The sequence below is a fragment of the Oncorhynchus tshawytscha genome, linkage group LG06 (assembly GCF_018296145.1).
Source record: "Oncorhynchus tshawytscha isolate Ot180627B linkage group LG06, Otsh_v2.0, whole genome shotgun sequence".
NCBI lineage: Eukaryota > Metazoa > Chordata > Actinopteri > Salmoniformes > Salmonidae > Oncorhynchus > Oncorhynchus tshawytscha.
This window is the reverse complement of record NC_056434.1, coordinates 50,033,052-50,059,684: the sequence shown is the minus strand read 5'-3', so window position 1 is coordinate 50,059,684 and position 26,633 is coordinate 50,033,052. Positions and strand designations below refer to the sequence as shown.

The following is a 26,633-nucleotide window of genomic DNA, read 5'->3' as shown; positions in this document are numbered from 1 at the left end:
AGATTTTCATTACATGTTGTGCCAGGTCCTGCATGACATCACCCCCTTCAGCTTCCTGTAAAAAAATAAAACAAAAATACAGATATATTATTTCAATGTTGGGACACACACACACACACACGCACACACACACACACACACACACGATAGTATATACAGGTCAGAAAATACTTTATTGCCCTCACATGGTAGTCTTTAATGAGGTCACCTCCATCTTCAGCCAGGTAGTCAATTAAGCAACGTAAAACCACTTCTCTTGTCTTCTCAAATGGGGGTACTGTTTGGGTTCTGAAATTAGGTATTCAACACAAACCACATACCATTCATTGCTCATTGCTCAGTAACACTGAACAAAAATTCCTCACTGAACTCACATCATGACCCTGATGTAGAATAAAATCACTGTTTTCATTGGAATGAATCTGTGTATATGTGAAGGGTTGAAGTCTATGCGTCCACTGATCCAAGTATCCCATATTACTAAAAGGTGTATAGTGCTTGGGTAGCAAAGCAGGGCCTATGACTTAAATTGCAGCACCAAACATCAGCCAGCTAAATATAAAACAGTGAATTTTTCCTGAGAATACTTGGAGTAGCACACCCAGCATTACCTGCTATCTGGGGTGGCAGGGTAGCCTAGTGGTTAGGGTGTTGGACTAGTAACAAAAAGGTTGCAAGTTCAAATCCCTGAGCTGACAAGGTACAAATCTGTTGTTCTGCCCCGAACAGGCAGTTAACCCACTGTTCCTAGGCTGTCATTGAAAATAAGAATTTGTTCTTAACTGACTTGCCTAGTAAAATAAAGGTATAATAAAAAAATCTGTGTCCAAGTGCTCCTCCCTTGGAATGGAATAAGGACAACAGCTTAGTGGTGTACTGGTCCAACATGGCCATAAACCTTGGCTCAAGATGCTTTGTGGTGATCCTCTGGAATTCTTCATTTATCTGAAAGACAAATACTCAAATATCATCAATTGAGAGGTTTGTAATGGTACAGATATTTCATTTGGTACTGTATCTTTCGGCTGCTGACTCACCTGAGAGGTTTCAAACAGAGCAGGCCATCTGCCTTTCATGTCTTTAACACTGGGACACTGATTGAGGAAGTCCTGTCTTCGGTGCACAATGTCTTGGTCCACAATATCGCAGTCTTAGATGGTAGCTAGTCCAATTAGTCAAAAGCTACTTTTAAAGATGCGGTGTGCGAAGTTTGGCCACTGGTTGAGAAAGTGGCACTCACAAGCCAAATGTGGTACCTGAAAATTGCGTACTACATCACACATGTGCACCACGTCTTTGCCATCGCTCTCTTTTTGCTCTCCCTCGGAGAGCCATTGAGCCTGCCTTGCAAACTGAGTGGTTCTCCACCTTATTGAAAAGTGCTGGGCAAATGCCAACTTGCCACACTTCTGCCGTCAGCTCTGGTAATGCTGGGCAGTGCATTATTCTAGTTAGTCTGGCTCATATAACAGGAAATCAGTGTTCCTTGTATCCAAAATGGCTGACCACAAAATTATATGGATTCAACTAAAGATTGTATCTAATTGATGTAAGACATTAATTATGCAAGACATTAATTATGCATGTATTAAATGCTTATTGACGAATTCCAGCCAAAGCGAGAGGTTTCTAAAATATTTAGTCACCAACATTGCGGTCGGCATCTTTAATATTAAGAGAAATTATGGCTTATGTTGCTGACAGATTAGACATCATAGATTTCTAAATCCATTTCATAATCATGGTCCTACAGTTGTCACGATCGTTTGTAGAAACGGACCAAGGTGCAGCGTGATTATAGTTCCACCTAATTTATTAATAGTGAAACTTAACAAAAACAATAAACAATAAATGAACAACAAACCATGACTACAGAGGTGCTACATACGCTTACTCAAAATACAAAATTCAATATCCCACAAAACACAGGTGGAAAAAAGGCTCCCTAAATATGATCCCCAAATAGAGACAACGATTACCAGCTGCCTCAAATTGGGAACCATATCAAGCACACCAACATAGAAATATGAAAACTAGAACGCTTTTTCCGTAACGTAAAAAAAAATGTGACACAGCGGTTGCATTAAGAACCAGTGTATCTTTAATTATATGTGGAACATGTATCTTTAGTCAAAGTTTATGATGAGTATTTCTGTTATCTGGCGTAGCTTTCTATAATTCCTCCGGATATTTTGGAGGATTTTCTGAACATGTCAATGTAAACCGAGATTTATGGATATAAAATGCATATTATCGAACAAAACATAAATGTACTGTGTAACATGTCATATGACTGTCATCTGATGAAGATTTTCAAGAGGTTAGTGATTGATTTTTTTTTTATCCTGCTTTTGTGATTTTTATCTTTTGCTGGAAAAAAATGGCTACGTTTTTTCTTTGGTTTGGTGGTGGTCTAACATAAATATATATTGTGTTTTCGCCGTGAAACATTTTTTAAATCTGACACGCTGGGTAGATGAACAAGGTGTTTATCTTTCATTTGAGGTATTGGACTTGTTAATATGTGGAGGTTAAATATTTAGAAATAATATTTTTGCATTCCCTGCGCCACTTTTCAGCTGAACGGGGGGGGTGGAGTTCCCGTAGTGAAACCCCTCGCCTCAACAGGATTAACTGACTTGCCTAGTAAAATAAAGGTCAAATAAAAAATGTATATGAAGTACAAATGGTATAGAGAGAAATAGTCCTGTATTAACTACAACCTAAAACTTCTTACCTGGGAATATTGAAGACTCATGTTAAAATGAACCACCAGCTTTCATATGTTCTGAGCAAGGAACATAAATGTTAGCTTTTTTACATGGCACATATTGCACTTTTACTTTCTTCTCCAACACTTTGTTTTGGCATTATTTAAACCAAATTGAACATGTTTCATTATTTATTTGAGACTAAATTGATTTTATTGATGTATTATATTAAGTTAAAATAAAAGTGTTCATTGTTCATTCAGTATTGTTGTAATTGTCATTATTACAAATATATATATAAAAATCGTCCGACTAATCGGTATCCGCTTTTGTTGGTCCTCCAATTATCGGTATCGCCGTTGAAAAATCATAATCGGTCGACCTCTAGTTGAAAGTGTCCGTTGGTACTTAAAGAATATGATGTCAGATCAGTTGTTGTTTGGGATATTATATTTGATGATAGGATGACATAAATTGTATCTTGGAAAGTGTACACATTCTAGTTGTCAGATTCACATGGAATTGGTGTGCAATTGAAATGTTTAAAAATGAAACTATTTGTGAAAAGGTGAAATGTAGTTTTAAATAAGAGAAGTGAACAGACACTGGTTGAGAACTATGAAACACGCCCTTCTCTCCCTCGGTACAAAAGCCTGTTGACGGAAGTCAACCTTAGTTCCAGAAATATGAGGACTGCTGTCCTACTGTTTAGAAGGGCGAATTTCAACGTGGAGGCGACGATCACCATGCTGGAATGATGAATTTCGACTAGACCAGCCAGAATACAGCACAAGCTAATTATGGCAACTTGGTATGAACTATGAACTATTATTCACTAAATAAGAAGTGATACATCCTAGATGTCAAGTTATCAACTGCAGCTGTAAACGTACGTGGCCTAGGAAAGCACAGAAAATCTCCTAAGAACAACAGGGTACTTCAACATATCCGCTCTACATCACTGCGACCAGAAATATTCTTCAAATGACAATGGCGATCTCTGCTGGGCAAACCAGACTTCTATCTTCAACCCATCTAGCAAAGCGCAACTCAGAGTAAATATAGTATATCTTGCATTTTCAGTTATTAGAATGCATAAGATTCTGTATTTACGGTAAAATAGCTTCTCAAGGTCCGATAGAGACCCAATTCCTTTGTCCCTCAGTCTTCCCACTCTTTGATTCAAACCCAATCCCCTTCCTTTGTGTAACCAGCCGTCATATCAGGTTAGTCCACTAGGGACTTTTCCTGACATGACTTGTAATCCATGTATGATCTATCCTGTATATATATATATATATATATATATATATATATATATATATATATATATATATATATGTAATTCTGTCTGTCTGATTATTTTGGTATTTAGTAAATAAATAATTAAGCAAATTTGTGTATTGCTGATTCAACTTGTTAGCCAGGGTTTGTGCAGATAACCAAGGACTTTACGACAATCAGAATGAGACTGAATAAGGTGAAGATTAATAATTGACTGCTATTGATATAAAAGATCTTCAGATCTTTAAGAGAGTTTATTTGGAAGACAGTAGCACTAATAAACACCCCTCCGTGGTGCCCTATGTTATTAATGAGTTCATTATTGCATGGTTTAATTAAATTACGTAAACAATTAAACGTTAGCTAATCGATTTGATAAAATAGCCTATCATCTCATTTAATCAGTCAGAGACATGACAGCTAAACAAGACTGCTAAATAGCTAATCAAATAGCTGGCTACCTGCTACTGCATCTATCCTGTTGCCTAGTATTAACGCTACTTATATGAACAGTTGAAATCAGAAGTTTACATACACTTAGGTTGGAATAATTAAAACTTGTTTTTCAACCACTCCACACATTTAGTTTTAACAAACTATAGTTTTGGCAAGTCGGTTAGGACATCTACTTTGTGCATGACAAAGGTCATTTTTCCAACAATTGTTTACAGACAGATTATTTCACTTATAATTCACTGTATCACAATTCCAGTGGGTCAGAAGTTTACATACACAAGTTGACTGTGCCTTTGAATAGCTTGGAACATTCCAGAAAATGATGTAATGGCTTTAGAAGCTTCTGATAGGCTAATTGACATCATTTGAGTCTATTGGAGGTGTACCTGTGGATGTATTTCAAGGCCTACCTTCAAACTCAGTGCCTCTTTGCTTGACATCATGGAAAAATCTAAAGAAATCAGCCAAGACCTCAGAAAAAATTGTAGACCTCCACAAGTCTGGTTCATCCTTGGAAGCAATTTTCAAACGCCTGAAGGTGCCACGTTCATCTGTACAAACAATAGTATGCAAGTATAAACACCATGGGACCATGCAGCCGTCACACCACTGTATTGTCTTTGGCTATGCCGGATTAAGTGATATGACATGCTATTCTATAAAATCATTTATCCATAATTAATACTACCTGACTGAGCTAATCATGTAACGAACCCTGGCTAACAAGTTGAATCAGCAACATAAAATTAGGTTTAATGATTTATTTACTAAATACCTAACTAATCACACAGAATTACACATACACATAATTAGTCAACTTGATTACAAATTCCGTCATAAAGGAAAACGTCCCTAGCGGACGGAATAGATATGACAGATGGTTACACAAACGAAAAGGAGCTGGGTTTGAGTGAAAGAGTGGGAAGGCTGAGGAACAAAGGGCGAAGCTGTGCTATCGTAAATACAGTATCTTATGCATTCTAAATTACCGCCCATTCGGAAAAGGAAAATGCAATAAATATTTACTCTGAGCTGCACTTCAGTAGGTTGGTGGTAGATGGAAGGCCGTGTTGCCCAACCGAGTCCTTTGAAGAATGTCTCTGCTGGTAAATACGTTGTAGTAACGTTGTTGTGTGGTAGACGGAATACTCTGTCTGTTCCTTCCTAACCTGCGTTTGCATCTGCTGTTGCTAACTCAACGGTTAAGAGGTATCACTTCTTTATTGAATATGAGTTCAAAGTTCATACCATTCGCAACCAAAGCTCAGGCTGATGTTGGCTTCGTTCTGTAGTTATGATCTGAACCATTCTGACATCGGACCGTCGTCCTCATGTCCTCGGAACAGGGAGGTTATATTGTCGTCAAGGGCTTATATAGGAAGGGAGAGGAGGGCGTGTTTGAAAAAGTTTTATAGCCCATGACCCTTCACAAGGGCGGGCCACTGATTGAGCAGAGCCCTACCTTATGAAAACCCAAATCTCAAATGTTTTAAGCTAAAATCACATTTCATCCCATCACGAATAATTTCATATTCAAACATTTAAATTGAACAACAATTCCATGTGAATCCGATAACTCTGATGTGTAGACTTTACACTGTAGAATTTATGTCATTTTATCATTGATGAGAATGTCTCAGATGACAACCAAACTGACATCATATTCATTAACTACCACTGCATATGTTCAATTGGTCGGATTACCAGAATATAGTTCATTTCTCCCCACCTTCTGATGTTCCCAGAATATCTATGTTAACCAAAGGATTTGCAAAGGTAACATCAGTAGGGTAGAGAGAGGAAAAAGGCGGGAAGAGGTATTTATTACTGTCATAAAACTACACCCAGGCCAACGTCATGACACCACTCAGAAAGGAGACGCGTTCTGTCTCCTAGAGATGAACATACTTTGGTGCAAAAAGTGCAAATCAATCCCAGAACAACAGCAAAGGACCTTGTGAAGATGCTGGAGGAAACAGGTACAAAAGTCTTTATCAACAGTAAAACGAGTCCTATATCGTCATAACCTGAAAGGCCGCTCAGCAGGGAAGAAGCCACTGCTCCAAAACCGCCATAAAAAAAGCCAGACTACTGTTTGCAACTGCACATGGGGATAAAGATCGTACTTTTTGGAGTCATTTCCTCTGGCCCGATGAAACAAAAATAGATCTGTTTGGCCATAATGACCATCGTTATGTGTGGAGGAAAAAGGGGAGGCTTGCAAGCCGAAGAACACCATCCCAACCGTGAATCATGGGGGTGGCAGCGTCATGTTGTGGGGGTGCTTTGCTGCAGGAGGGACTGGTGCACTTCATAAAATAGATGGCATCATGAGGCACGAAAATTATGTGGATATATTGAAGCACCATCTCAAGACATCAGTCAGGAAGTTAAAGTTTGGTTTTAAATGGGTCTTCCAAATGGACAATGACCCCAAGCGTACTTCCAAAGTTGTGTCAAAATGGCTTCAGGACAACAAAGTCAAGGTATTGGAGTGGCCATCACAATGCCCTGACCTCAATCCAATAGAACATTTGTTGGCAGAACTGGAAAAGCGTGTGCATGCAAGGAGGCCTACAAACCTGATTAAGTTACACCAGCTCTGTCAGGAGGAATGGGCCAAAATTCACCCAACATATTGTGGGAAGCTTGTGGAAAGCTACCAGAAACATTTGACCCAAGTTAATCAATTTAAAGGCATTGCTACCAAATACGAATTGAGTGTAACTTCTGACCTACTGGGAATGTGATGAAAGAGATCAAATCAGAAATAAATAATTCTCTCTACTATTATTCTGACATTTCACATTCTTAAAATAAACTGGTGATCCTAACTGACCTAAGACAGGGAATGTTTACTAGGATTAAATGTCAGGAATTGTGAAAAACTGAGTTTAAATGTATTTGGCTAAGGTGTATGTAAACTTCCGACTTCAACTGTACATACACTACATGACCAAAAGAATGTGGACACCTGCTGGTTGAACATCTCATTCCAAAATTGTAAGCATCAATATAGAGTTGGTCCCCCCATAGCTGCTACAACAGCCTCCACTCTTCTGGGAAGGCTTTCCACTAGATGTTGGAACATTGTTGAGGGGACATGCTTACATTCAGCCACAAGAGCATTAGTGAGGTCGGGCACTGATGTTGGGAGATTAGTTATGGCTCGCAGTCAGTGTTCCAATTCATCCCAAAGGTGTTCGATGTGGTTGAGATCAGGGCTCTGTGCAGGCCTGTGAAGTTCTTCCACACCTCGACAAACCATTTCTGTATGGACCTCGCTTTGTGCACTGGGGCATTGTCATGCTGAAACAGGAAAGGGCTTTCCTGTGTGTCTAGTGTGGTCTAGAGCTTATCATGAGATACTCTATCTACTAAGAGAGATTTCATCTGTATTTTTCGTAGCTGTCTACATACCACCACAGACCGATGCTGGCACTAAGACCGCACTCAATGAGCTGTATTCCTCCATAACAGGGAAAAGCTCATCCAGAGACGGCTCTCCTCGTGGCCGGGGACTTTAATGCAGGGAATCTTAAATCCATTTTACCAAATTTCTATCAGCATGTTAAATGTGCAACCAGAGGGAAAACAACTCTAGACCACCTTTACTCCACACACAGAGACCCGTACATAGCTCAAGCAGCAATCACCATCAATAAAAAAGCTGAGAGCTGCCCAGTGCCACGATCCTACTAGACGAGCTAAATTACTTCTTGCTTTGCTTCGAGGCAAATAACACTGAAACATGCATGAGAGCAGCAGCTGTTCCGGATGACTGTGTGATCACTCGCTCCGCAGCCAATGTGAGTAAGACCTTTAAACAGGTCAACATTCACAAGGCCACAGGGCCAGATGGATTACCGGGACGTGTACTGCGAGCATGCGCTGACCAACTGGCAAGTGTCTTCACTGACATTTTCAACCTCTCCCTGTCTGAGATATAATACCAACATGTTTTAAGCAGACCACCATAGTCCCTGTGCCCAAGAACGCTAAGGTATCCTGCCTAAATAACTACCAATCCGCAGCACTCACGTTTGAAGCCATGAAGTGCTTTGAAAAGTTGGTCATGGCTCACGTCAACACCATTATCCCAGAAACCCTAGACCCACTCCAATTTTCATACCGCCCTAACAGATCCACAGATGATGCAATCTCTATTGCACTCCACACTGCCCTTTCCCACCTGGATAAAAGGAACACCTATGTGAGAATGCTATTCATTGACTACAGCTCAGCATTCAACACCACAGTGCCCTCAAAGCTCATCAATAAGCTTAGGACCCTGGGACTAAACACCTCCATCTGCAACTGGATCCTGGACTTCCTGACGGCCGCCCCCAGGAAGTAAGGGTAGGTAACAACACATCCGCCACGCTGATCCTCAACACAGGGGCCTCTCAGGGGAGTGTGCTCAGACCCCTCCTGTACTTCCTGTTCACTCATGACTGCACGGCCAGGCCCAACTCCAACACCATCATTAAGTTTACCCGGGACAAGTTTGCCAGTAGGTCTGATCACCGACAACGACGGGACAGCCTATAGGGAGGAGGTCAGAGACCTGGACGTGTGGTGCCAGGACAACAACTGCTCCCTCAACGTGATCATGACAAAGGAGATGATTGTGCACTACAGGAAAAGGAGGACCGAGCACGCCCCCATTCTCATCAACATGGCTGTAGTGGAGCAGGTTGAGAGCTTCAAGTTCCTTGGTGTCTACATCAACAAACTAACATGGTCCAAGCACACCAATACAGTCATCACTGGGGCCAAGCTTCCTGCCATCCAGGACCTCTATACCAGGCGATGTCAGAGGAAGGCCCTATAAATTGTCAAAGACTCCAGCCACCCTAGTCATAGACTGTTCTCTCTGCTACCGCATGGAAGGCGGTACCGGAGCGCCAAGTCTAGGTCCACAAGGCTTCTAAACAGCTTCAACCCCCAAGCCATAAGACTCCTGAACATCTAATCAATGGCTACCCAGACTATTTGCATTTACGCCACTGCTACTCTCTGTTATTATCTATGCATAGTCACTTTAATTACTATAGCTACATGTACATATTACCTCGACTAACCGGTGCTCCGGCATATTTACTCTGTGCCGGTACCCCTCTGTATATAGACTCGCTATTGATATTTTATTGCTGCTCTTTAATTACTTGATCCTTTTATTTCTTATTCTTATTCAGATTTTTACAACTCCATTGTCGGTCAGGGGCTTGTAAGCCTAACTTCCTGGCATTGGCAACAATCAACCAGCTAAGTTGTCTAGCTAGCTAAGGTGAGCCTACTAGGTTACATCTAGGCTACATATTTAACTTCTATCGTCTCAGGCCAGTGGCACAACATATTCATTTATGGTGTGATCGGCTTCGCCATCATAATCATTGACCTGTACAGAGAATTAAGTCAAAACCACAAATCCACATCCCCATCTCCATCTATGCAGGACATCAACACAAGCAGCCCAGAAACAAAAAAAAAAGGTTTTGCTTAGGAAATGATTTGATTGGTCTGAAGCCAAATCCAAACTGGCCTCCCTCGGGGGACATTTTGCTGCACTAGTACAACCCACAGTTGAGCAAATGCTTGCTGGCATTGATCAATCAAATGCTACGGAGAAAACATTTTATACTATTTTGGTTCAGGCAGCATCAGATACAAACTTGGTCTCTTTTTTGCTTTCTTGAGTAAGGCAGCTCCAAAATGTATGTGTTTCAGCCTAGCTCAGTGCTTTCTGTGGTGGTGTGGCAGAATACGGAGTGTAGGGCTTGGTAATGTTCTCTAGTTGCGCCGTGATTGGCTCAGTGTTCTGTCACTCATGGGGACACTACGTCACCACAAAATCTACAGGGAGAGTTACATTAGCAGTGCCATTTCAAGAAGGCTCAAGGTCATTGGCCACAGATAAAATGACATCAAATTAAGTTATATCTACAGTAGCGTTGATTGGACTGATCATGTCAAAATCATACTTTCAAAATCTTAGTTCGCAAGCTAGCAGTCATCATCCTGAATCAAGTCAACAATCTTCTGGCAAATCATTTACAATTGTTGTCATATGAAGAGAAAATATAGATAAAACGTATCTGTGCTCATCAGCCATTGGACATAAACATTACACAACAAGTTGGAAATCGCAAATACAAAAATGAGTGGTATGGAAAGCAATCACTAGCCTGCTATTCAGTGGAGTGTGTATGTGGTCCAAGTCTGGGTTTAAAGGTATCTTTTCCAAGTTTAAAATAATAAACATTCAACATTGACCATGCTGTCAATCCAGCATGACTTCTGCCGTGTTCAAAACAACTGAAAACTCAGAACTGGGAAATCTCAGACTTCAGTGAGTTCAAGACAATTGGGAACTCAGACTGGGAAAATCCGTTTTGAACGGTCATCCAACTCTGGCCTCTTTCTAGAGCTCCGACCTGAAGATCACTGACATCATAATTCGACCTTTGTTTTTTTATGTTCACAGTTGAATTGAAAGCACCATAAATCCAGTGAATGACAGACTTTGATGACAACATTTGCCCATGAAGGACTGCCGTGCACCTTCCTGAAAGTCCAAAAGAGTCCAAAAATGTCTTGTATGCTGCTGCATAAATTATGTAATATGCCAGGGAGATATGTATACTGTAGCTAAGAAAGTAATACTAAGTGTATATTGTATAGTAAGCTGTTAGTAGCCCATGTGCCTCACCCTAATAATTTGGTCTATTTTCCCCTCATAACTTAGCCAACTGTTCTTACTTGGTGGTGCACATTTACGGGTTAGAGAAATGTCATCATCGAATATTGTATGAGTTTTCATTGTCTGCTGTATTTATCCTACGGTTCTGACTTGGTGTACAGGGAGATAACTGTAAGAATGACCCATGTTCTGAATTATGTCATGTCCATTTCAAAAGTGCCAAACAAATAGTTATATTGACTACGTCCATCCTAGCTCGCTCATTAATGTCTTAATCGAAATTATGGATTGCCTCTTATCCACTCCTCATCCACTTATGCCATAGTTTGTATGTCTCAATTGTCAGTAGAAACCACATTTGTTTAAGCAAGTCAGCCATATCAGCTATGTTTTTTTAAAGGCAGTAAATGAGGCTGAATGAACTGTTTTGCTACCAGACAAGTCTCCGCTGATAGCCAGGTGTAGCAGTGGTAAGGTGTTGGAACTCTGCTGTTGGGACAGCTCTATGTAGGCCCTAACAGTTTGTGGGCACCGTTTGTCACCTTTACAGTGCAATTCATGTATTGTTTAGTGTTGTGTTGTGTAGTGTAGTGGCTTTACTAGCATGCATCTGAAAAAAATAAAACAATTGTTTGCCCCACCAAGACGTACATACTAAAATAGCTACTTGCCGAGATCCATACATTCTCATATGTTGCCTCCGTCAATTTCTCTGCAGCAGAAGTTGTTCTGTTCATCAGCTCTTACTGTACTTTCAGCAAAGCAGTAAGTTGCTGATATTTGTTTTCCATAGGTCACTGCCAGGTGGGTATGTCTCATTGTTGCCTATATGTGGTATTGAGCCATTGGTATTGATCTTTCATACATTGTTGTACCCCTGGTCTGAGAGGATGGAAGTTCAATATGTAGCTAGATGTAGAAGGCTAATGTTAACTAGCTAACATTGCCCTTAAGTGGAAGTTAGGCTAGTAAGTAGGTATTTTAGTCAGGAAGCCTAAAAGTGTGTACTATATGACTGAGGTATAGACCATTTTGTCAACATGAAAGAAAGGAGGATGGCATTGGCGTTTCTCTTCAAGCAGTGTGAGTCAACATGTTTTTCTACTTGCACGAATGCACACACATACACACGCAGACAGAAATCAGAGTCATGGACAGCCACGGCAGGGTAGCCTAGTGGTTAGAGTGTTGTACTAGTAACCAGAAGGTTGCAAGTTCAAACCCCCGAGCTGACAAGGTACAAATCTGTCGTTCTGCCCCTGAACAGGCAGTTAACCCACGGTTCCTAGGCTGTCATTGAAAATAAGAATTTATTCTTAACTGACTTGCCTATTAAAATTAAAACATCATATTTAGCTTACGTTGATTTTCTTTGGTGTCTTTTAGTTGTCAATGTATTAGACTAAGCAGAGGTGATTTGATGAAGTTGAAATGGTGCTGGAATAGTGGAGGTAGATCTTGTTCTTTTTCTGTGGTTCCCCTTACAAGAAAAGATTGCAGTCAGAGTGCAGTATAACTGCAGTACACTGTAATCTAACTGGAGTTAGAATACAGTATACTGGAGTTATTCTGCAATCACTGCGTCCAAAATACCACAGTCGACTGCAGTTACTGCACTTTTACTGCAGTTTCAAAACTGCAATCTTTTTTCGTAAAGGTCTAAATCAATAGTTGTTTAGTGGTCCGAAAGTGTCGGAAACATTAACTTGGTTGACCCTGCTGTAGGTCATGTATCTGTCTGTTACTCTACATGCAATATGCTATGTGGACTTCACTGGCCAGAGCTTGCTATCCGGTTTTGTGCTAAAACAAAAGGTGTGGTTGAATTTATTCTGCCACTGTGTCTTCTTATTGTCTCGCAAGGCATATGAATTAACAGGTTATAGAGAAAATAAAGCAACTACCACAACATATAGGTTGTAATATGGATTTGTTTTATGGGGGGCGGGGGCATTGACTTCCCACACCCTGCTAGCAAGTTTCTCATTATTGCATTTTTTGCTTCTACTTGAGTACTACAAATCGCTCAATTTTAAATCTTTATTGCAAGGTAATTCGACTGCACATGTCAATGCAAAAGCTCAACATCTATCTTATACTGCCACCTGTTGGGAGTTTGTGGAATTTGACTGCTCGGAAACTATTTGAAATTGTGCTGTATTTGGTAGTCTGCACATGTATAATCGAAATATTACCGCGAGCCACCAATCAAGGCTCTGCGAGCTGCGCAATGACTATGCCTGGCCTAACACAACACAGCCTACAACTCAGACACCTTAATTTCCTCCACAAAGAAATAAACTGAACACTGAGAATATGCATCAACCTGCTTAATTACCCATATTTTCTACCACGCAATGAGTTTGTTCATGCATGAGACAAGATGATGAATCACCATTAGTCTTGTGAGGTGCCTATGAGAAGAACATCTTTTCCACCTTTCAGAAATAGAGCCTATGGTTAATAAATAAATCAAGCCACACTGAACAACCTATAAAGAACTAAGTGGTCTGATGCCAGTCACCTGTTTTCACCTGTTCTAAGAAATGGCACTTTTGTATGTTTCAATTCATCTCTGAAAGGTTGATAACTAAGAGGAGAGAGAAAACATCACTCTTTTGACAGTTGTGCAAAGATTGTCTCACAGACTTTTAGTCTGATTGTCATAATACAATCATTCAGAAGTTATGTGCTTGTGAACAGCCACTTTGCCAAACTTTGAGATGTCCAATTGACAGCGCTAGATGACATGTTGTGAACGTGTAGTGGGTGAAGCACCGACCAGCCGGTTAGAGAAAGGGTTGCTTATGCAAGAGTCCTTCAGGTCTGAGAGCAGTCCGCACATTTCACATTCAGCTGTAAGCTCTTATCACCATTGTGTGTATAGCAGCAGGGCCTAGATGGTTGAATAGCCATCAACATCAGATGTCTATAAAACTCCAATAACAGCCCCTCTTCAGAAGTACAGACACAGTGCACACTGCTGCCTATTTTGATAGTGAATGCAGTGATAGTGATGAAATTGTTCTGCACAGAGATGTGATCACTATACGAGATTGCTGCATCTATTCAGCCACTGCTTCAACAGATAAGTAGGGTTTTATTGGATCAAAAAGGGGCTTAGGTGGTGGGCGTGGCATGGGGCGAGGCAATGGGTGCTGTCGGCAAATGTCTTGTCGTTCTACACATTTCTACAGTTCTACAGGCACTGATGGGCAATACTCTGTTTTCCCTCATCTTAATAAACACATTGACTTACGTGTACACTCTGGCAACCTGTCATGCTGCCTGGGCACACAGTAGATATAGGCCCAATAGGTGAATACAAAATGTGTTTTCCTGAACACGCATTAAGATTGATTTCTCTGCCCTAGTAGGTACACAATTGTGTCAATATCATGCAGGCGCAAACAGTATTGTTAGGTTCTGATCTGTATGTCTGGGAGATATGGCTAGTCTGGCATATCTGTCAACAGATAGTCCCAAAAACCTCACTGAATAATGATCTCAACCCCAGTACATAAAATATGTCATATTCTCATTTCTCATCCTCTCTCATTTTTTTAAACCTTTATTTAACTAGGCAAGTCAGTTAAGAACAAATTCTTATTTTCAATGACGGCCTAGGAACAGTGGGTTAACTGCCTGTTCAGGGTCAGAACGACAGATTTGTACCTTGTCAGCTCTGGAATATGAACTTCCAACCTTTCGGTTACTAGTCCAACAGCTCTAACCTCTAGACTACCCTGCCGCCTCAATTTCCACCTCTATACCCGTCTCTATCCCTCCTCCTGCCTTTGTATTCTCTGTAGGAGTGGAACATCACCCGGGTGACCTTTGGGAAGGAGAGAGATGAATCCATCATTAAAATGGCCCAGGAGTTTGTAGTGGAGACAATAGTGGGGAATTCTAACACACTCTACAACTTGGACAGGTTAGTCACTCACTGTCACACTCAGTAAGAAGGGTCCAATAAGTTAAATGCTTCTCTCCGCGATAGTGCTTACCTGCAAAAATCGCTGAAGCTGGAGACTTCTATTTCCCTCACTAACTTTAAACATCAGCTATCCGAGCAGCTAACCGATCGCTGCAGCTGTACATAGCCTACCTCATCCCCATATTGTTTTTATTTACTTTTCTGCTCTTTTGCACACCAGTATTTCTACTTGCACATCATCATCTGCACATCATCTGCACATCTGCACATCTATCTCTCCAGTGTTCATTTGCTACGTTGTAATTACTTGCTACTATGGCCTATTTATTGCCTGACCTCCTCACGCCATCACACACTGTATATAGACTTGATTTTTTCTATTGTGTTATTGACTGTACACTTGTTCATTCCATGTGTAACTCTGTGTTGTTGTTTGTGTCGCACTGCTTTGCTTTATCTTGGCCAGGTCGCAGTTGTAAATGTTCTCAACTAGCCTATCCGGTTAAATAAAGGTAAAGTTAAAAATTTAAAAATAATTTTAAAAAACCTAGTCACAAATCTGTTTGACAATGACCATAGGAGTTAGTAAGACGACATAAACAGATCTGGGACCAGGCTAGTGCTTACCTACCCATGTCATTTGAAGTTATTTCTGATTAGTCCGATAACTGTACATTCAATAGTGATTTGAATAGTATTTGAATTTTGAGCTCAAACTGTTTCCGGTGGCATATTCAACACGGTTGCTTGCTGGATAGAGAAGAGCCAACTGGAAAATAAGAGTGTAAATTGAGAAAATGCTCGCGGGTAGGGAAACGGCACATCTAAGAACATGTTCAATTATAGGCCGTGAACACTGAGTTTTCGGAGAGGAGGAGGACGCACGGAATACATAGTTTGAACATGTCAACCATATCTTTAGTGTACAACATGACATTTCTCCCTCCATGTCAATGAAAGGGAAGCGGCAGGCGAGCAGTGGGAGCACTGAGCAGAAAAATCCAGAACGGCAAGTCAGGTTCCAGAAAATCCGGAACCCCAGGACAGTGTAAAAGGCAGCATTGGTGGGGTATTTTGCCCGGGAGGGATCAATAAGATTATCATTTCTACTTTCACATTTACACAACATCTGTTGTCCAGTACAGTAGCTTCCATTCAGCCTATTTCTGACTATCCAGTAGGCTAACCGATGTCAGTATGTTACTGTAACTAAACTAGAGCACAGTGGGTTACATAAATGTGATCGATGCTCGAAAGACACGCATGCTGCGAGCAAAGCTCCGGAGGTCAAAGGGGAAAAAGCTCTCACTGATGTAGAACCAACTGAAATAGTTTTCATGTTTTACTTCCTACAGAAGAGAGTCCCATAGCTCAGCGCTGTCACACCACACAACGTGTGCAGGCTCCAAGCAGTGAGGAGATGAAATAGCTAAGCAGGGAGGCAGTCACCGTGGCAGACTTGCGAGTGGCGGCCCGGTAGGGTGGCAGTGCTCAGCCATTACAAACCATGTTTCTGCTGGAGCCTCATGGGGGCTCTTGATACGCCTGTTTGGCCCAGCCCACAACAGGGAATGATCCAATAGGAAGGTCTGAAAGGCTCCAGCCAGCACCGATATAGATGACGTGCTGTAACTTCATCAGGGCATGGTTAGGGAATGGCTATGTAGATACTGCCCGCTGTTCTATAATGAGTCATGATGCTGCCATTTTATTATAATTTGTAAAATATATATTTTATATGTACTTTGTTGTACATCCTGTATATGAGTAATGGAGAAGATGAATAACAACTTGATAACTATGATCAAATCAAGTTTCATGACTGTTTACTTTACAAGTTGACTATAAATCATTTATACAGTAGGATTTTAGATTTTACTAAATGTAAAAATTACAGAATTTCAAAGACTGAAAAGTAAAACTGTATTGGTATTATGATGTTTTGAATTGTGCTGAGAAATTATGTACTGTGTAGTTAACTTGAAACAACCAGTTTGTTGGTGTGCAAAGATTGCCAGATCAGAATCAATTGGCATTTCAAAAAGTTATGCTCTATTTTAATCTTGAAATTATGTTTTAATCATTTCTACCTCTACATTTACAGTGCCTTCAAAAAGTATTCAGACCACTTGACTTTTTCCACATTTTGATACATTACATTGATTGGAGTCTAATTGATTGGACATGATTTAGAAAGGCACACACCTGTCTATATAAGTCCTACAGTTGACAGTGCATGTCAGCGCAAAAACCAAGCCATGAGGTCGAAGGAATTTTCTGTAGAGCTCCAAGATAGGATTGTGTCGAGGCACAGATCTGGGGAAGGGTATCAAATGAATTATGCAGCATTAAAGGTCCCCAAGAACACAGTGGCCTCCATCATTCTTAAATGGATAAAGTTTGAAACCATCAAGCTCTTCCTAGAGCTGGCTGTCCAGCCAAACTGAGCATTCGGGGGAGTGCCTTCATCAGGAAGGTGACCAAGAACCCGGTGGTCACTCTGACAGAGTTCCAGAGTTCCTCTGTGGACATGAGAGAACCTTCCAGAAAGACAACCATCTCTGCAGCACTCTACCAATCATGCCTATATGGTAGAGTGGCCAGACGGAAGCCACTCCTCAGTAAAAGGCACATGACAGCCCGCTTGGAGTTTGACAAAAGGCACCTAAAGACTCTCAGACCATGAGAAACAAGATTCTCTGGTCTGATGAAACCAAGATTGAACTCTTTGGTCTGAATGCCAAGCGTCACCTCTGGAGGAAACCTGGCACCATCCCTACGGTGAAGCATGGTGGTGGCAGCATCATGCTGTGGGGATGTTTTTCAGCGGCGGGGACTGGGAGACTAGTCAGGATCGAGGCAAAGATGAACGGAGCAAAGTACAGACAGATCCTCAATGAAAACCTGCTCCGGACTGCTCAGGACCTCAGACTGGGGTGAAGGTTCACCTTCCAACAGGACAACAACCCTAAGCACACAGACAACAGACAGACTTGAACACGATCAAACATCTCTGGAGAGACCTGAAAATGGCTGTGCAGCAACGCTCCCCATCCAACCTGACAGAGCTTGAGAGAATCTGCAGAGAAGAATGGGAGAAACTCCTCAAATAAAGGTGTGCCAAACTTGTAGCGTCATACCAAAGAAGACATTTTTATTAACAGCATCATTTCCCCACACCAACAGTATTATTATTGACATTTCTACAAAGTTACCTCGGGCCAAGTATTCAGAAACTGTCTAATCTAGGATCAGTTATGCCTTTGAGATAAATAATGAGTAAGATCACAAGAACAGGATAATCAAATCAAATCAAACTTTTTTGTCACATATAATCAAATCAAGTCAAACTGTATTTGTCACAACAAGTGTAGACCTTACCTAAAGGAACTGCTCTTAGATCATCACTTACTCTGATTAGTTTCACGAATATGGGCCCAGATGTCAATGTTTTAATCTCACTGTCCCTCATGTTTCTGCTGTTATCAGGATAATTGAGAAGGACAACAGCAGTCCTCCGCTAACCTTCAAGAAGTTCCAGGCCTTAGGGAACAGGCTAGAGCTGCATAGGAAATCCATGCCCACCATCACACAAGAACAACTGGACAGCTGTCAGACGAAGACCGCAGACAACCACAGACCGACACTACAGCGTCCCCTGTTCTGGAAGAGCTGGGTAATCAATCAATCAGATGTATTTTACAGTGCCTTCGGAAAGTATTCAAAACCCTGGACTTTTTCCACATTTTGTTGTTACAGCCTGAATTTAAAATGGATTGCATTTATATTTTGTGCCACTGGCCTACACTCAATACCCCATAATGTAAGCTTAAATGGCTTGAGTCAATAAGTATTCAAACCCCTTTGTTATGGGGGAGGTTCTACAAAGCTAACATATGGAGTTTTTTTAAGATGGTCATACCAAGGATCATTTAAGGCATTTGATTTTGAATTTCAGGACCCTTTTAGGTATCGAAACAATTATTTGATGAAACATTGAATTTGGCCTTACTGCTATTAACCCACAGAAACGCATTGAATAAAACATTTTAAACTGGTACCGGGCTAGCTTCAGATGTTTCCCGTGACGCTTGTGGGGTCTGTAGAGCAAAACTGAGAACATCATCGTGTTCGTGAGAGCTTCATCTTTCCATTCCTTTCGTATTCGTTTGAACGCTACAGACATTTTGGTGAGAGGATTTATTTTTCGGGATGTCTCATGTTCCGCAGATGTGGAAGGTCGCCATTGGTGCATGCGGTGGATATCTCTAGCTTAGACTGATTTTGATGGGGATTTTTTTTGTTTTTGTGGGGCACAGACATCAAATCTAGGGGGTTAACCCTTGGTGCATGCATTATGCTTTGGATGGTGTATCAATACACCAGTCACTACAAAGATACAGGCGTCCTTCCTAACTCCGTTTCTGGAAACCGCTCAGGGATTTCACAATGAGGCCTGTGGTGACTTTAAAACAGACTTTAATGGCTGTGATACGAGAAAATTGAGGATGAATCAACAAGATTATATTTACTCCACAAAACTAACCTAATTGACAGAGTGAAAAGAAGGAAGCCTGTACAGAATACAAATATTCCAAAACATTTTTCTATTTTTTTTTATTTCACCTTTACATGCATCCTGTTTGCAACAAGGCACTAAAGTAATACTGCAAGAAATGTGGCAAAGCAATTACCTTTTTGTCCTGAATACAGTGTTATGTTTTGGGCAAATCCAATACAACACGTTACTGAGTACCACACTCCAAATGTTCAAGCATAGTGGTGACTGCATCATGTTATGGGTATGCTTGTAATTGTTAAGGACTGGGGAGTTTTTCCATGATAAAAAATAAACGGAATGGAGCTAAGCACAGGCAAAATCCTTGGGAAAACCTGGTTCAGTCTGCTTTCCACCAAAGACTGGGAGATGAATTCACCTTTCAGTGGGACAATAACCTAAGACACAAGGCCAAATCTACACTGGAGTTGCTTACCAAGAATGACAGGGAATGTTCCTGAGTGGCCGAGTTACCGGGTTGACTTAAATCTGCTTGAAAATATATTGCAAGACCTGAAAATGGTTGTCTAGTAATGATCAACAACCAACTTGACAGAGCTTAAAGAAACTTTTGAAGAATAATGCCCAAATATTGTACAATCTAGGTGTGCAAAGCTCTTTCGCCTCGATCACACCGACAGTGTTAAATCCATTTTAATCCCACTTTGTAACACAACAAAATATAGAAAAAGTCAAGACTTTCTGAAGGCACTGTATAAATCCCCTTTTACATCAGCAGTTGTCAGAAAGGGTAATCCAGACTAGAGAGAAGGGACTCCGACCATATGGAAGTGGAGTCTTTTTTTAATGGAAGGTCATTTTAACTTTGACCGAAATCTACTCTTTTGTTTCATTAACACCCGGTGGAACAACAGTGTGATTGTACAGTATAATATAGTGCTTGACACATTTCCACCATTGTGATATCCAGAACTGTTACATCCTGTTATTCCTCATGTACTGTGTGCAGTACTGTTTGCAGTACTGTCCGTTGACAAGGAGAAATAGAGAGTCACAGTGTCCATGTACATTTGGTGCTTGTAATCTGACTGTGCTATACTTGTACTCCGTTCTCCGGGATTCAAGACTCAAGGACTGGACCCAGCGATGTGGAAGGGTGAGGAGTCTGAAGCACTGGAGACTCTACAAACACTTAGACAGAAAAGCCTGGGTGGCTAACTTTCAGTGGACCAGGATCAACACGTGTTCGCTGATCGCCATGTAATATTCATGTAAAAATAATAGAATTTGAAAAAACTAGACTTGATACCAAAATGATACCATGGCAACAAACAAACAAAAAACAGGGAGAAAGCAAGTGATTTTAACACATTTTGTCAGGTTTTTGCTCTCAAAATCACACTTTGAAAATGTGTTAAAACAACAGAATTGGATGTGGGTCGTTCCACCTCCAAAAGCACAAGAAAGAGAATTTTGACACACATCATCTCAGATTGTTCTGATGTCGTTTCCGTTGGAAACCGATAAGATTGCCATTCCTGCAACATTCTTTTGGAGCACACAGCACACCGCACACAGCAGGGCTCAACATTCAACTGAAAGCTACTGGCCCGAATGAAACAAATACTGCCCCGAGTCGATCTGACAGGAAAGTGAATGATGAGAGCATAATTTCAATAGCAGGTGATTTTATATTTCATTTTATGGGCTGAGCAAGTAGCCTATACAGCAGGGATCATCAACTAGAGTCAGCCGTGGACCGTGTAGTGTTTGTTTCTGTATTATCAAATGAGGAAAGACAAGCTTATCACACAAGTCAGAGTTATACTTCTTTATTCACTTATTAGTAAGGGAGCAGGTCAATACAACACACACATACAAGGTGAATCGATTGAGTGCTCTAATAATACAGAGAAGCAAGGGGTTTATATTGAAACACAAAACTGCTTAGTCATGGTTGGTTCCACCCTCCCTGGCAGATCAGGGCAATTTAAGCTACCTTGTTTTCATCTTGTGGCTATGTGTATCGGGTCATAGCAGACGTTGGTTCCATTTACTCCCTTCTCTACCAAGCTAACCTCCGTTCTCTTCTCTCTCCCCACAGCTGTGCCCTTGGAAGACAGTAAAAGAACAGGATGGGCTGAAGTACAGTGGTCACTTCTCAGAGGCTCTTTGTCTTATGCCGTGTGACCAGCTTATTCAGAAGCAAAGAGAAATGGAAATAATACAGGTCTATCTGTTTTTCAAGCTGATCTCTATCCCATGTCCCTGACTACACGCCTAGACCAGCTGATCTCTATCCCATGTCCCTGACTACACGCCTAGACCAGCTGATCTCTATCCCATGTCCCTGACTACACGCCTAGACCAGCTGATCTCTATCCCATGTCCCTGACTACACGCCTAGACCAGCTGCGGGGAGTGAACGTGGAAGAAATGAACCATCCTTTCTCAGAAGCACAGCATTGGCACTAAAGACATGTCTATACCATTGTTTAGCATATTAACTGTTAAATATGAATATTAAACAAATCAGGTAAATAGGCACTGATTCAAATCCCCGAGCCTGAATAAGAGCGTCTACTAAATATATAAAATATATAAAATGTCAACAGAATTACAAATCATTTGTGGACTGCAAATTGACTGCAAGAAACCCAAACAGATATAGTTTGGATAAAACATAATAATTTCAAACCTTACATTTGTTAGGAGGACATTTAAAAGTAACCTGTAAAGCTTGTCATAAGCCCGTTGCAAATATACAGTATCTGGGCTAAGCCACAAAGCATGTTATCAGTCAGCCAGTGTCTTAGAGCATGTAACATTGGGGCTTTTCCCTATAGGGGCTTTTCCCTATTGGTGCTTTTCCCTATAGGGGCTTTTCCCTATTGGTGCTTTTCCCTATAGGGGCTTTTCCCTATTGGGGCTTTTCCCTATTGGGGCTTCTCCCTATTGGGGCTTTTCCCTATTGGGGCTTTTCCCTATTGGTGCTTTTCCCTATTGGGGCTTTTCCCTATAGGGGCTTTTCCCTATTGGGGCTTTTCCCTATTGGTGCTTTTCCCTATTGGTGCTTTTCCCTATTGGGGCTTTTCCCTATAGGGGCTTTTCCCTATAGGGGCTTTTCCCTATTGGGGCGTTTTCCCCTTGTCCATGTGTTTAAAGAGCTTTTACCAAATACAGAGTGTTTTCTTTATCTTAGTCTATTACTTCCACATAACAGTCCAATATGTTTCTCACAAATACAAGACATTTAAACACACATAAAAGCATTGGGGGACATGGGGATTTACTTAATATACAAAGCATGGCATAAAGACAACCGAGCGTAAATCATAGTTCACAGACGATAAGACGCAATGCATAGCTAAACTGCTTTGAGAACACCATCTGCGGGGGATGCAAATCACAAACGCTCACCTCCCCACAATTCCCAACCAACGCGGCTCCGCTACACACCCTCTATTCATTTTAATGTGGTGACATTGGAGAAATAGCTTGAGCTGCTCTGAGAATTTTAAAAGCACGAAAGCCAACGGTCCAATATACTCGAACACTGCTGTGCATACACATACACGTTTTTGGACTATGATAGACGCTTAAGAGAGACAGTAGTGGTGCCGCTTCACTAGAATCTGACTAACTGTATTCTGTTCTGGTTGGTTTTGCCTGTCAGGTATTTGAGGAGGTGCCTCTGGATGCAGACAGGAGTATAAACTCAGGCACTGGTTGTGGCTCTCCTGCAGTGTCTTTCTTCCAGCAGTTCTTCCACTGCTACTCTCCTGTAGGCTTCGGACGAAGGAAAGACCCCAGAGGAGACTACATCAGGTACACACACACGCACGCTCGCACACACACACACACACACGCACGCTCGCACACACACACACACGCACGCTCGCACACACACACACACGCGCACGCACGCGCACACACCCGCCCACCCACACACACACAAACACACACACACACACTAAAGCAGGGTACACACCACACACACATACACACTCACGTAGACACATACACGTAGACACATAGACACACATAGACACATACACACACATAGGCACACACGTAGACACACACACAAGCACACTAAATCCGGTACACACTACACACACACTACATCAGGTACTCACATAGACACCCACACTACACACAAACACAGACACTCACTTACTGCCCTCCTGGGCTTCAGACAAAAGACGGTGATTGGTCCGTCATTACCACAACGTTTGTGCTTTGGCAGAATAATTGATGCAGCTGCTTGTGTCAACGAGGCCTACCCTCTTTCCCTGCTCTGACATTCGTAGGCTTCATCTGCGCGGCACCTTCAGCATTTAGATGTGTGTAAAATGGCTTTCGCAATATTCAATCATAGTCTTTATTCATTGAGTGACAACCAAAGCAAGTTTCTGGGTCATTGTCACCAAATGCGGTGTAGAAAACATCTTACTGCTGATTGGGGCTTTTTGATTGCCAGGTTCATTGTAAACAGATGTGGGTTTTTGTCTGCTTTCAACAGTCAGTGCATTTGGTAACTTTTACATGATCATTTTCGTAACAAGGACAGCAACCATTTTTTGGGAGAGAGCAGCTCTCCTCCATAAACTTCCAAATGGTCACAACTATTTGCTTTTGAGATGGGGGTCAAATCCAAAACTGTGTTATATTAATTCCCTAGTTATGTCATAGCTCATTTCTAAAAATAGATTTTGACATATTACTAGCTCAAAGCATTTGAATCTGCTATATGACAAGTTAATCCGTGGGTGATGAGAATGTTGGATAACAAGTGGGGGCACAAAAAAACAGAAATCCCCCCCCCCCTAATCTGTTAGTGGTAGATGTACACACACACACACACACACAAACACACAGAGCCACTCAGCTCAAAGAAGTCAATTCAGATAGATCCAGGTCAGCTCCTGAGCTCCATCAGTACCGTATTAACATTTTGAATAGAACATGAATGGGTTCATGCAACAATTGTTAGCACATCGAATTGCATCGATTCTTTCCGTGAATCTAATTGAATCGCGCCGAATCGTTTCAAACTAAAAGTATCGTTCCTGTATCGTATCAGAGCCCACGTATCTAGATGTGTATCAAATCGTGCTTGTAAGGAGGGAGAGATGCACATCCCTAATAACAATGCCTGTCCCTAACATATCTGTGATTGTCTATCTCACAGGCACTACATCCTTACACTAAAGGACTATCCCAACTACTACATCTATGAGCCGTGGAGAGCCCCAGAGCCTGTCCAGAAAGCAGCTAACTGCATCCTGAGTGGACTACCCTAAGCCCATGATCAACCACACAGAGGGCAGCAGGCTCAACATAGAAAAGATGAAGAAGGTCTTCCGGCAACTCTCCCACTCGTTCTCTTCTGATTCCACATCATGGTTCTCTCTCACAGTTCCTATTGACAACTGAAGCAATTTGGCTCTTGATTCGGCCCACAACTCCACCACAATCCTCTAGCTAGTCATTTGACTCTTTTTGCATCCTGTTTTTACAAAGCACTTCTCCTGGCTTATTCTATGGACGTAGAGAGAGACACCTAGTGGTTAAATGTTGTTGTTGTTTTTATCTTTGGATGTCCTGCATTACCATTTTTTCCGCGTTATGTTTTCATTCTGCCATCAGCCGTTATGTAGGCTATTTCCAGTCAGTTGCTGCCATGGTAACAGTGATGTAACGTGTGTGAGTGTGTGAGTGTGTGTGTGTGTGTGTGTGTGTGTGTGTGTGTGTGTGTGTGTGTGTGTGTGTGAGTGTGTGAGTGTGTGTGTGTGTGTGTGTGTGTGTGTGTGTGTGTGTGTGTGTGTGTGTGTGACCATCAGGTCTCCTGGCCTCTGTGCCCACCATCCAGGAAGAGGCAGTGCCTCCCCCAACAGATGACTGTTAGATCAGCAGCAGCACCTGTGGTATGTAGTTTTTTTTAAATTTATCATTTAATTAACCAGGAAAGTCCTGGTCAAGAAAGCAGCATTTTCCAGGTTTTAGTTGCTGCTTTAGATTAACGTAAAAAAAACAAGCTATGATTTGAAATTTAATGCATTAGTTTTCTTTTTTCAAAGTTTCAATGTATCAGCTAAACAAATACATGTCGTCTAACAGAAAGTGAAGGATACATGTACAGGGAAAAGACATGACCAATCTAAACTCTATTTAATGCAGTCACCCACACACACGTTGTCTGCCCAGTCCAACACTCTGAAGAGAGGCAGGCCCTCCGAACCATAGAGCACCTAGAAGTGCACCCACCCGAAACACCAGCACACCATCACTGCCCAAGGAGACAAGCGGCAACAACAGGAACAGCACAGGAGCAGTGGGAGGAACAGTCAGAGCAGCAGGCTGTTGAACAGCCAATGGATCTGCAGTGGCACACGATAACAAGACACTGGGTTGTTCTGTATTCTGAAATGTGAGACATTTTACTGGAACCTCTTCAGAAGTTATCAAATTTCTGTCAAATAAAATCTTTCAATACTCTTTCTGTAGGCCAGGGATCATCAACGAGATTCAGCCATGTGCCAATATTTTTCTTGAGTGGATGGTTGGGGGGCCGGAACATAATTACAAATCATTTGTAGGCTGCAAATTGACCGCAAAAAGCCCAAACAAATGCAGTGGCTTGCAAAAGTATTCACCCGCCCTTGGCATTTTTCCTATTTTGCTGCCTTACAACCTGGAATTAAAATAGATTTTTTGGGGGGGTTGTATCATTTGATTTACACAACATACCTACGACTTTGAAGATGCAAAATATTTGTCATTGTGAAACAAACAAGAAATAAGGCAAAAGAATGTGCTTGAGCGTGCATAACTATTCATTACATTTTAGTCTCATCTGACCAGAGTACCTTCTTCAATATGTTTGGGGAGTCTCCCACATGCCTCTTAGCAAACACCAAATGTGTTTGCTTATTTTTTTTCTTTAAACAATGGCTTTTTTCTGGCCACTCTTCCGTAAAGCCCAGCTCTGTGGAGTGTACGGCTTAAAGTGGTCCTTTG

General features: G+C 41.4%; 1 pseudogene; it reads left to right on the top strand.

The window, feature by feature from the left end:
* LOC112253495 overlaps positions 1 to 25,369 on the top strand; it is a 30,820-nt pseudogene extending 5,451 nt beyond the window's left edge.
* Positions 25,370 to 26,633: the final 1,264 nt, after the last annotated feature.